We start from the raw sequence: 13,259 nt of genomic DNA on the forward strand, positions 1-13,259 counted from the left end.
CCCAGGCTGGAGTGCAGTGGAGTGATCTCGGCTCACTGCAACCTCCACCTCTCAGGTTCACAGCATTCTCCTGCCTCAGCCTCCCGAGTAGCTGGGACTACAGGTGCCCGCCACCGCACCCAGCTAATTTTTTGTGTTTTTAGTAGAAATGGGGTTTCACCATGTTCACCAGGATGGTCTCAATCTCCTGACCTTGTGATCCACCCGCCTCGGCCTCCAAAAGTGCTGGGATTACAGGTGTGAGCCACTGCGCCCGGCCTTTTTTTTTTTTTTTCTTTGAGATAGGGTCTTGCTGTGTCACCCAGGCTGGAGTGCAGAGTGCAGTGGTACACTCATGCTCACTGTAGCCTCAAATTCCTGGGCTCAAGCGATCCTCCCACCTCAGCCTCCCAAGTAGCTGGGACTACAGGCCTAGGCCACCATGCCTGGCTAACTTTTTTTTTGTTTGATTGTTTGAGATGGAGTTTTGCTCTTGTTGCCCAGGCTGGAGTGCAATGGCACAATCTTGGCTTACTGCAATCTCTGCCTCCTGGGTTCAATTGATTCTCCTGCCTCAGCTTCCCGAGTAGCTGGGATTACAGGCACCCGTTACCATACCTGGCTAATTTTTGCATTTTTAGTATGGATGGGGTTTCACCATGTTGACCAGCCTGGTCTGGAGCTCCGGACCTCAGGTGATCCGCCTGCCTCAGCCTCCCAAAGGGCTGGGATTACAGGCGTGAGCCACCACACCCGGCTGCCTGGCTTTTAAAAATGTGTTTGTAGAGATGGCGTCTTTCTGTGTTACCCAAGCTGGTCTTAAACTTCTGGGCTCAAGCAATCCTCCCGCCTTGGCTTCACAAAGTGCTGGGATTACAGGCATGAGCCATCACGCCTGGCCCATTTAGAAATATTTGAGGAGTATTCGAAAAATACCGTGTTCTAAGTGATAGGTTAGAACTTTCCATTGCCATTTATATGCAATGATGCACTCCTCTCATTTGCTTAGGTGCTCAACATGATGTGCTAGGGATGAATTTTCAGTATATTTCGTGGGTCTACATGTGTTACTGTTCAGGATGACAGAGAATGGGCTTAATAGTTCTTCTGTTAATAGTCTTTCTCTTCTGTTCTTTAATTTAGGATACTTTTAATTCTAAAGACTCCCCAAGTCACTGAGAATAAACTGTCCCCTGGTTTCTAGAATCGAATATTATTTGAGGGAAATCCCGATGTCACATACTCTAGAAATCAACAGCTTCTACTTGGTGCCTGCCATGGGCAGAATGCTGCAGATGTCCTGGAAATTTGAAAAAGAAAAGAAAGAAAAAGAAAGACTTGAGATCCCTAATCCACAATTCTGACATTCAAAAAGCTCTAAAAGCTAGAAGTTCTTTCATAATAGATTGTGGCAAAACCTGGCCCAAACTGTCCTGAGACTTAAAGCCTATTTGTTCTGCTTTGTGTTAATAGTACTTATACAATCCGGTATAGTGACTAATGTGTTTGATTCTAGGGTAGTGTCCCAGACTGCACTGGAGTTGTTCCATAATATACAATATATACACCATACCACTTCTCTAAAATTACCCAGATTCTGGATTCTGAAACATATCTAGCCCAAGGCTTTTCAAATAAGGGATTATGGGTTGGTAGTAGAAATCAGTTGCTGCCTTTAAGGAGTTTACAATCTAGCCATACTAGACTCATCAAGCCATGTTTCAGATAAGAGGGACATAGAGGCTTGCATCTAGTGTAACTGGCAGGAAGTGGGGGCTGTTATCTGATCCAGCTGTGTCACCAAACAGCTCAGTCCCAGCCCCAACTTGCACACTTCTTAACAAAGAGTAGAGAACTACAAGCAGACACACACACACACACACACACACACACGGGTGTCCTCTAGTATCCTTTATTTCTTCCCTTGATTCTGGATGTTTTTTCTTTGCAGTCTAGCTTATTCACCCTCAAAATACTTCCCCTCATAGCGCATCATTCAGTTGGAGGTCAGGAATTCTTTTAAGTGCTTAGAGAAAACAGCATCCACTCCAAAAGGAAAAACAGAGTGTTCCCTGGTGCAATGGCGTGCTCTGCCGGCCCCCATTCTGTCTGAACTTTAATGGTACACCATGGTCCAAACCATCCTGCCGGCCCTGGGCCATCCTGAAGACCTGCACACATCTTAAATGGAAATATCCTTCCTGCAGACGGACACATTAAAACCCCAGGGCTTCACGCCAAATGCAAAGTGATTCTGCAGGGGCTCTGGCAGCCCTTCACCGCCTCCTTTAGCCTTCTCTTACTGATGTGTCTCCAAAAATCTTTTGAATCTGTTGTTGTGCAAGTTACAGTTTCCAGAACCAGCCCAGCAAGGACATTCCTTTCTCGAAATCAGCCAACCTTCCAGCTTATAGGAAGATGGTCTGTTTACTGTGTCTTTTTTTTTCCTTCCCTCTTGACCTAGAATATTTAGCTTCTCCAGACGCAGTCTTTTGAAGTATGTGTTTGTTATCTCTTTAGAAACGCTGAGGGCTTGCCCCACCATTTGTTACTCAATAGCCGACTCCGGACCTACCCGTAAATAATGAAATATGTCCACAAATAATAATATAATGACCCTTTTTGAACATTTACTGTATGCCAGATGTGGTTCCAAGCACATTACATTAATTAATCCTCAAATTCTGTTAGGAAAGTATTGCTCTTTTTTTTGGCTAGGAAGGAAATGAATAGAATAATATTCTCTGTGCAATCACCTACCCTAGCCTGTTTTAATGCCCCAACGTTCCAAAGTTTAATTAACAGAAAAGGGAAGCTGTCCTCGACTGAACTGAAGGCATTGTCTGAGTTCCCCCATTTGGCAGCTAAGGAAGCACGGCTCAGAAAGTTTACGTCATTTTTCTAAGGTCATACCACTAAATATTAAAAGTAACGGCAAAACCGCAATTACCTTTGCACCAACCTAAAACATGTTGGAGCTGAGATCTGAAGGTAGGGTTTGCTGACTCCAGAGTCCACTATTTTCATTGCTGAATACATGTGAATAAGAGAATAAAATGCCCCTTGAACTGAGTGACCCTTGAGCTTCACTATTCTTTTTACTCTACCAGCCCCTGGAACGTGCACAGTCCATTTGTTCATGTTCTAAAGGAGATATCTGTTTTTATTGAATGGAACTTTGCAAGTTCCTCCCCTGATGGCCTGTCCTCTTCACCCGGGTGTGGCGTCCCACCATCAGCACTTTCCTGATTGTCACTCTTGTGCCTCCTTTAGGCGACCCTTGCAGCTTGTGAGACCATCTTGGCCCTTGTCAGGGCGGCCATTTGCCATTGCAGATGAAGGACAGGGGAGAGGCCAGAGACCCCTTCAGACTGGGTTGGAAATGTCACGAAAATGGAAATTCTCACAACCTGAGAGTCGTAGAGCTGGATTTGGGTTTCTGCTGTGTCATTAAGTTCTTGCAAACCAGGCAAGTCATGTAACCTTTCTGGTCCCCAGTTGTCTTCTCTGTAAAAGGAAGCTGTTAAGAGCTCCGATCTCATCACGGTGGCATGAGAAAGGAATAGGACAAGGCCCAGGAGGGGACTTGCATATAGTGAGTGCTAGGAAATGTCAGCTGTCATTATCCTTGTTAATATGAACCTGTTTTTAATGGGTTGATTATCTGAACTGTGATAGCAGCTGGGGTTTCCCGGAGCATTTGGGATGAATAAACAAATATCTCTGGATAACTGTCGTGTAGACACTATATGAGGTACTTCATAATCATTTTAAATTTGCTGTTTCTCTATCATATGGGCTAGGGCAACACCTCCCCTTCTTCTCCAGCCAACAGAAGTGTAATGCAGAGAGGCTGGACAGCTTACCAAAGCAAATCTGTGGCCTAGTCAATAATAAAACCCTCAGTTCCGAAACATCAGTTTATAATGTCATCCCCATTTCCAAGGGGCCGAGGCTCCCTCAAAACATTAAAAAATGAAAAGGACAAAACTCATATTTCTGCTAGGCAGACAATATCCAGGCATCTCTGGAAGAACAGTTAGCAATCCCAGCGTGTGGGTTTGTGTATTAAGGTGCTTGGATACGGAGAAGGAATGTAAACCCCGTGGAGCTCATTTCATATGTCAGACTCTATGCTGGATCTTGAAAGGGGCCAAGGGGGCCGTGGAGGCCCCAGCATGCCCCAAGCACCACACAGGAAGCAGGCAGGGGAGCAGGGCCCAGGATATGCAAAGGGACTCAGTTGGTGTCACAGCCAAAGGACAGGAAGAAAACAGTCACTTGCCCCAGTGCTAGCCTTCAAGGGCCAAGTTTTGCAGAGCCTACACTAGGACAATGTAAAATTATTTCTTTTTGTATTTTTTCTTTTTAAAGATGTGGTCTATTTTTAGAGGTTCCATATACTTGCCAACTCCATTTGATCCCACATAAACAGTCCAAAAGGAACCATTCTCCCATTTGCACTGTTTGCTCCCTGTTTCAGCACCACTGACGGCTCTCATGGTCCTGTGACCACATCACTAGTATTCTACACCTGGCTCCACTCACAACCCAGCTGTTGGCAGGCAAAGGAATCCTCCTTTATGGGAAGGAGATGGAGCAAGAGAACATCACCAAAGGCCCCAGGACATGACTGGTATCTGATAAGGGAGGAAAGGGCTTGGAGGTGAGTTAAAGTCTTGAATCCAAGAAGCTATACTAAGAGATAACTCTGCCTTGGTATCTAGCATCTTCAGGGAGGTGCACATTGCAGTCAAGATGCCATTTATCAGGGCTGGGCACGATGACTCACACTTGTGATCAGCCGAGAGGCCGAGGCAGGCAGATCACAAGGTCGGGAGTTTGAGACCAGCCTGACCAACATGATGAAACCCCGCCTCTACTAAAAATACAAAAAATTAGCCAGGCGTGATGGCATGTGCCTATAATCCCAGCTACTCGGCAGGCTGAGGTAGGAGAATCGCTTGAACCCAGGAGGAGGAGGTTGCAGTGAGCCGAGATCGCACCATTGCACTCCAGCTTGAGTGAAAGAGCGAGACTCCGTCTCAAAAAAAAAAAAAAAAGAAAAGATGCCAGTTATCCGAAAAACCATGAGGCTAGAGATAGCTGCCAATAACTATGGCAGTACACTAATCAGTCAAACATGGCCTCTCATGGGAGTTTTCTTGAACTTTGGCAGGTAGCTCAAAACATGGTTTGCTTTTATCCCTTCAACTCCTCATGGTTTCTCTCCTTGTTTCTTTTTTTCTAACTGACCTTTTAAAGCCATTTATATCCTTCATGTCCACTGCCCCCTGTCATGTTTAGAGATTAAAGAATCACTGTGTTGGGTGGGGTTGTTTGAAAAATGGAGAATTTTGAATTTATTGGCCTTTGAAAGCAGATTAGGCAACAAGAAGTAAGGAGGAACGCCAGAGTGGCTTCTCCTTGCTTCTCGGAGCTGCCATCTTTTCGCACATAATTCCTCTTCACATTCAAGATCCTACATACCTTGGCTCCTTCTTGGCATTGTCAGGTTCAGTGGGCTCTTATGAAATTTGATAAATCTAGACGTTTAGATAGGCCCCTGGGGTGGGGCAGACTGAAGGCAGAACATTTTCTAGTGTTTCATGATATTGTACTCTTGAACCCTCAGTGGTGAGAGTAACTTTTCTATAGATCTGTTCAAAACTTTCCAGTTACTAGATTGTAAAATTTTATACAATGTAGGAAGTTTGATAGGCTTGATTTGCAAAAATTATTTTTCTGTGTGTAACAGGGTCTTGCTCTGTTGCCCAGGCTTGAGTGCAGTGACACGAACACAGCTCCCTGCAGCCTTAAACTCCTGGGCTCAAGTGATCCTCTTGCCTCAGCCTCCTGAGTAGCTCGGACTACAGGCACGTACCACCACGACCAGCTAATTAAAAAATATATATATATATTTTTAGTAGAGACGAGGTCTTGCTATGTTGCCCAGGCTGGTCTTGAACTCCTGGGCTTAAGCAGTCCTTCCACCTTGGCATCCTAAAGTTCAGGGATTATATGCATGAGCCACTGCGCTGGGCTGCAAAAATTTTCCTTCACACGTAGCATCTCCAGGCAGAGCATTTGCCTCTGAATCCAATTGCGTTAGGCCCAGCCTATCTAAGGAAGCCCTCCTGACTTCCTTGTCCTCTATCTCAGACCGAAACGTGTTTCTTTCATGATGTTTATGATAATTCAGGATCGTATTTACTTTTTCATTTACTTGTTATTGTCTTTCTCACTCCACACCGTTGTACGTGCACACTAATGTAAGCCTCATGGGGGCCCATTTCAAGTTTGTTTTGCTCACATTATCACTGTTATTCATCCTTTCTTTATTATTATTTAATATTTTTCTATTCAGAGATATTTTTGCATTAAATTGAATTTTTAAAAAATACTGCATTAAAATATGATATTTTAAATATATATATATATATATATATATATTTTTTTTTTTTTTTTTTGAGATAGAGTCTTGCTCTGTTGGCCAGGCTGGAGTGCAATGGTGTGATCTCGGCTTACTGCAAGCTCCGCCTCCTGGGTTCAAGCGATTCTCCTGCCTCAGCCTCCCGAGTAGCTGAGATTACAGGCGCCTGCCACCACGCCCAGCTAATTTTTAGTATTTTTAGTAGAGATGGTGTCTCACCATGTTAGCCAGGATGGTCTCAATCTCCTGACCTCATGATCCGCCCGCCTCGGCCTCCCAAAGTGCTGGGATTACAGGCGTGAGCCACCGTGCGCAGGCTAAGATATGATTTATCTTGAGTGCTTGAGTACATTTTTACCCAAAGCAAGTGTCTCCCACACCTTACCCTAGTCCCAGCTGTGTTAGCTGGCTGACTTCTCTGAGGTCTGCTAATCAAGCCCTTGGACTGCCGTGAAGGGTTATCACACATACATACTTATTACCAACCCCACTGTCCACAGTGGGTCTGATCCACCAGCAGCTCCTGTCTTACCTTCTGAAATAGCCCCGTCTTTTGTTCTTGGCCCCCTCCCATCACTTTTACACACAGAGCCAGAGAGATCTTTTACAGTTTATATCAGATTGGCTACTCCCTAGCTTAAAACCGTTCATGACTTTCCATTTCCATAAAGTAAAATCCAAATCCTTACCATGGCCTGTGAGACCCTATATGGTCTGGCCTCACCTACTGCTCCTCCCTCCCTTTGCCCCTCTATTCTAGCCACTGCATGTACCCTTGGGTCCTTGAGCCCACTATGGTCTCCTCCATATGACTGCCTTCCTACAAATTGGTCCCTCTGCAGCAGTGCCCTTCCCTAACAGTTTCCCATGGGCTGCCTCCCATGCCCCTTTCAGAGGGCAGCTGAAGTGCCACCTCCTCAGAGGTCTTCCCTGGCCTCCCCAACTAAGGTAAGTTCCTTCTCTACCTCCATGATTCTCTTTTTCAGCCTCTTGTTCTTTTCCTTCCAACATTCACCATCATCTGTAATTAATTATATATTCATCCATGCGTTTCCTTGTTTGACATCTTTTTCCCACACTGGACTGTAAGCTGCTGGAGGACAGAAGCCATGTTTATTCAACACCTTCTGCCCAGCCCTCAAACAATGGCCAGCACAGAGGAATTGCTCAGATATTTATTGAGTAAATGAGGGAGGGAGGGAACAAGTGAACAGATAAATTTTCAGCTTGTAGAATCTTGACCTAAGGACTCTGCTACACACTAAGGGACTTTCATGTCCCATTCTGCTCTTTGTTGTAATGAACTTTGCTCTTCTAAAGCAAGTGTTTTTCCCCTAGATTATTTTTATAGAAAAAAGTGAAGCAAATATAGAGATAATTATTGATTCTCGCTCATCAAGTCCCTGTTCCCTATCACCAACATCCTCCTGAGAGCCTGCTGCAGAATTCCTGGGAACCACAGGAAATACGTCCGCTAACCACTTGAAAAACACTTACAAAAATAGACCGGACTTGACCTTCTTCCTGTGGAAGGGCCTCTTTCCTCAGGGCAAACATTGCAAAGATATTTTATCTCTTCTTAGGAACCTCTCTTTCCAATCACTCTCCCAGCAGGATTTATCTGGACATTCTCAGAATCCTGTTCTGAAATTATTTCCCCACTGGCTGGGTCATCACTTGAGCAAATTGCTCATTTATTATTTCCATGCTATTGTTTTTATATTAAAATGATAAGATAGAAATGAAGACCTGGGGGAACTATTGGGATATTTCAGTGCACAGATATTCCAGTAGGGGTAGCTTTAGTTAACACCTGTTGCCTCAGACTTCAATACACGTGCGCTGCCTTCCTTACTTCCTTACTTTGATCATTATCTGCTCGACTCATTCCTTACTTTTAAATTTTATTTAAATTGGCTAATTTTTTTTTTTTTTTTTTTTTGAGACAGAGTCTTGCTCTGTTGCCCAGGCTGGAGTGCAGTGGTGCAATGTCAGCTCACTGCAAGCTCCGCCTCCTGGATTCAAACGATTCTCCTGCCTCAGCCTCCCCATTAGGTGGGATTACAGGTGTGTGCCACCACCCCCAGCTAATTTTCTTGTATTTTCAGTAGAGACGGGGTTTCACCATGTTGACCGGTCCTGAACTCCCAAACTCAGGTGATCCACCCACCTCAGCCTCCCAAAGTGCTGTGATTATAAGTGCAAGCCACCTCGCCCGGCCTAATTTTCTTATTTAAAGCAAGCTTTATCTCCCTGGTGTAATTGCAAACATTTCCTATAAATAGAAGGTAGTGATAAAGATCAATACAATGAAGCACAGCAATGGAATTGACTTCTGCTTAGATGCTGCCTCCTGTCTGCTGAGCTCTTTTGGTTATAAAGAGAGAAGAGCAGTTCTTCTAGGGAAGTTGAAAACATAATTGTCCCAAGCCAAGGTTTTCTCCTTGAATAAACAAAATGACTAAGGAGACTTAAAGATGGGGGCTTCCTTTCTCTCTGCAGTGTTGTTCAAAGATACTTCTCAGTACCACTCAGAATTTCTCTTTTATCAACAGGAGCACATGTACCATACTTTTGGGAAACAAATAATTAATATTTAAGGTCTGCTGCTTTAGTGTTGTTATCAGTTCACCAAAGCAGGGGACATCAGACCACCTACAAACGCTTAACTATAAGGGAGTGATATAAAAATTAGAAAATACAGATAAACAACAATGAAAACTTTTAAAAGATTGTCCATGATCATATCTGCCAGAGATACCTTCTGTTAACTTTTCTGTTTATAGAGATGTAAGCATCTTACAAAGCAGAATCATATATATATATATTTAGAACTGTTTTATAACCTACTCTTTGATCTGAATTTACTCAATACATTAGGAATTTCCCCCTCATTAATAAACAGAAACCTACACCTTCATTTGTAATGGTTGCATAGGAGGCCACGATAGGAACACGCAAAACTGTGTCAACTAACCTTTTATTGTTGGGCATTCAGGTTTATTTTATTGTTTTTTTAGACAGAGTCTTGCTCTATTGCCGGACTGGAGTACAGTGGCACAATCTCAGCTCACTGCAACCTCCACCTCCCAGGTTCAAGTGATTCTCCTGCCTCAGCCTCCCAAGTAGCTGGGACTACAGGTGCCCACCACCACACCTGGCTAATTTTTTGTATTTTTAGTAGAGACAGGGTTTCACCATCTTGGCCAGGATGGTCTCGATCTCTTGACCTCATGATCCACCCACCTTGGCCTCCCAAAGTACTGGGATAGGCTGTTTACTCTTTATCACTATTATAAGCAAAACTGCTGTAGTCATCTTTGCCAACTATCCCATTACTTCCTTAGGAAGAATTTATGGAAATGGAATTACTGGGGGGAAGCACATGCATTTTGTTAAGGTTTTTACTCAGACGTTTCCGAACGTGTGTACCTGTTACAGGCTTGAGTTCCAGTTTTACTCCTTGACTTCTCTCTACTTCCTTTCTGATGTATGTGTCTGCTCTTTAAGGTAGAGGAGAAATTAATGTGAAAGTTTTAGATCTGCTGACTTTGGGATCAGAATCCCCTCGTAAAAGAAGAGGCTTGCTTCCTTTGCCTAAACTTCCTCAGCAGCATTCATGGAATTTCCTTGCACCTATTTTTGTGCATGTGCCCTACCTGAGGGACAGTCTTCCAGCAGTGTGGGCCTGTGACTCTTGCCAGAGTCCAGCGTGCCCCAGGCTCGTGGGGAACAGAATGCCCATTGCAGCATTGGCTGAAAGCAGCTTTGGAGTTGCTTTTTACCTTTGACTCTTTGGGGCCACTTTACTGCTTTGCTACACCACCATCAGAGGTGTCTCAGCTCCGACCTGTGTTCGAAGCTCATCCCCTGACTTCTGACCTGTCCTCTACTCCTGGCATCTGTTCAAAGCTTAGCTCCTCCATGAGTCTCCAGGCACTGATGACTGGGTTGAATCAAGACCTCCCTCTAGTGAAATCACCTCTAAGTTTTTTTTGTTTTTTTTGTTTTTTTTGAGATGGAGTCTTGCTCTGTCGCCCAGGCTGGAGTGCAGTGGCACGATCTCGGCTCGCTGCAAGCTCTGCCTCCTGGGTTCACACCATTCTCTTGCCTCAGCCTCCCGAGTAGTTGGGACTACAGGCGCCCACCATCACACCCGGCTAATTTTTTTGTATTTTTAGTAGAGACGGTGTTTCACCTTGTTAGCCAGGATGGTCTCGATCTCCCGACCTCATGACCTGCCCGCCTCGGTCTCCCAAAGTGCTGGGATTACAGGCTTGAGCCACTGTGCCCAGCCACCTCTAAGTGTTTTATGTGTGTTCCTTTTATCCATTGTGACCACATCTCCCACTTATTAAATGCAGGGCTTTTGTGCCTGGCACAACATAGTGTATTGAAGTGATACTTGCTGAAATAAGAATCCAGCCAGTCTCCCAGATTGAAGTGAGGCTTGGCACAGCCAAGTTAAAAATGGCAGACGGTTGTGAATTCTTGCTCACTTAGCATTCCAAACGGTATCTTTGTATTTAAAATAAGAGACAGCCTAGATTCTGGGTAAGAAGCTGGCTGGAATTCAGACCCCTTGCCACTGAGCAGATGTGTGACCATAGGCCAGTTGCTAGCCTCGCTGAGTCTGGTTCCTCATCTGAATAGTACTCACTCAAAGAGTTGCAAAGATCAAATTCGATAATAACATGTAGAGGTAATAGTGCAGTATGCAGCATATGATAAGCTCACCACAAATAGTATTATTAATGTCTTTCATCCTTTGGGAGTTCACAAAATAGTGAAGCCTCCCTCCCCGGTTTGGACTGCCAAGCTCCTGGCTCCTGCACTCTTGTGAATAATGGGACTGTTTGACTTTCTCTAAAAATGTGCTGACTCCACCCTTCCACAGAGGAGGGAAAATAGTTGCTTTGGTTATTGCTTTTTTTTTTTCCCCACAATTCCTTGTAACAAAGACTAACCAATAGTCAGGCTGAGTAATTAGCCAGAACAGGCTAAGACTCACTAGATGTCACCAGGTCGATTGTTCACTGTTGCACAAAACTGTATAATTTGGAGTTCTTTTGATTTTCTTGTACCTTTTCCACTTAATTTAAGTATCAGAAAGGCAGAGACTGAATGTCTTAAGGAAGACTTATGCTGTAATGGTTGAGACTAGACTCCAGAGTCTGGGAGACCTGGCTCCTCCTGTGGCTCTGCACTAACTTGCTAGGTGACTTTGTGCAAGTCACTCCACTCCCCTGTGCCTCAGTTTTCTTCAGTTTTCTTGTCCACAGAATGGGGATGGTAATAGTACCTCATAGGGTGTTGGGAGGATTAAATGAGATAATGCATGTAAAACACCTGGCACATACTAAGGTCTCAGTAAATATGAGTTACCGTTATCTTCATCTTGCTCAAATCCATCGCCATCATCACCTTTCTATTGTACCTGGCACAGGCCCTTCCCTATGGGAGCAGCTCAGTCAGTGTCGACTTAAGTGAATAAAATGAATAGAATATGCCCCCCGCCCCTTCCACAGAAGGTGAAATCAACAATCTTCATTTTTCTGCATATCCGAAGTCAAGCTTATGGTGCTTTATTTTAAATGAGGTTTGCAGTGCCTGACGCTGGAATTCCCAATTACAGACCTGAGCTTCTTACCCAAGCTGCATCTTGTGTTACAAGGCACAGGACATACCATGGCACTCCCACCCTGAGCTTTCTTCCCCGCAGTAGGGCCCACCTGCATGGGAATCACATAGGTTCCCCCAACAGAGGGTTCTGATTTGCTAGACTGAGTCGGGGCTGGCACCCACATGTTCAGCAAGACTCCACTGGGGGTTCTGATGTGAGACTCCCTAGTCTGGGTGATATTTTTTCTACATCAAGATAGAGGAAAGCAGTGCAGCCTAGAAAGGAAGGGAAGGCTTGATTATTCTTCTCTTTTTGGCAAAGCCACCAAAATATCTCCAAATCTACTCTTTTGTTTTCTTCAAAAGCAGTGGCCCTGGGGACACTGCCCATTTTGATATGTTTATTTTTTTCTTTTTCTTTCCATTACTCGTATTTCCTTTACTGAATTATTGTTTGTTGCTGCTGGGGGGAAGAAAATAAAACAGAGGGTGAGGCAACATAAGTGAAGACTCCGCCTCCTTCTTGCTCTGTTTTGCTGTGTGATGCTGGGGCCGGATTTTCTGCCTCTGCAGTGAGACGAGAGGTACGGGCCACTAGCAGGTACACCAATGCATCTGCACCGTGTCTGATTTGCTCCACAGTTCTGCTTTGCTGATCATGATGGTGCCTAATGGAAGGGCCCAGCTTTCTCTGAACTGAGCCAGAAACCGGATCTCAAGAACCGGGACCTAATCACAACACACAAGCCCATCATATGATGACATCAGGCCTTTAGGGTGAGGAAGGGAGGTGGCTCAGGATTACCATGAGGTCCTGTTATGTTTCAGTTTGTCTCTGCCTCTTATTCTATTTGGTAAAGTTGTTCCCAGCTTTTTAACAATCGGAGGACTCATTCATTCACTTGACACATATTCACTGAGTACCTACCATGTGCCAGACATAAGGAATATCGTGAATAACAAGGCAGACATGGAGAGGCGCCCTTTAAGTTTGAATTCCAGTGGGGAAGACCTTTCCCCATGTAAGGGATTTTGAGTGGACTGAGTATTATAGTGGCAAAGTCCAGGTCACCCTGAGAGCCAGGTAATAAGCAACCTACAGGGCCTGGGAGACTTCAGAAGACTTCTTAGAGGAAGGGGTATTGCCATTAATAGTAAGTAGAGAGAGGGAGGTTGCAGGTAAAAGTATGTGCAAAGGTCATGAGTCCAGAAAGAGCAAGTTTTA

At 44.5% G+C, this 13,259-nt stretch overlaps 1 protein-coding gene and 1 non-coding gene across 15 annotated transcripts in view; both read right to left on the reverse strand.

Moving 5' to 3' along the window:
• The window catches only part of FGF1 (fibroblast growth factor 1), a 110,315-nt gene that overhangs the window by 31,555 nt on the left and 65,501 nt on the right, over window positions 1–13,259 (reverse strand). The gene's annotated exons all lie outside the window — the stretch shown is intronic.
• On the reverse strand, window positions 2,685–2,821 carry LOC116275141. The gene has a single exon (XR_004184100.1). It is a non-coding gene; the product is annotated as a small nucleolar RNA SNORA36 family (small nucleolar RNA).

This window comes from Papio anubis, chromosome 5 (assembly GCF_008728515.1).
Source record: "Papio anubis isolate 15944 chromosome 5, Panubis1.0, whole genome shotgun sequence".
NCBI classification, from domain to species: Eukaryota; Metazoa; Chordata; class Mammalia; order Primates; family Cercopithecidae; genus Papio; species Papio anubis.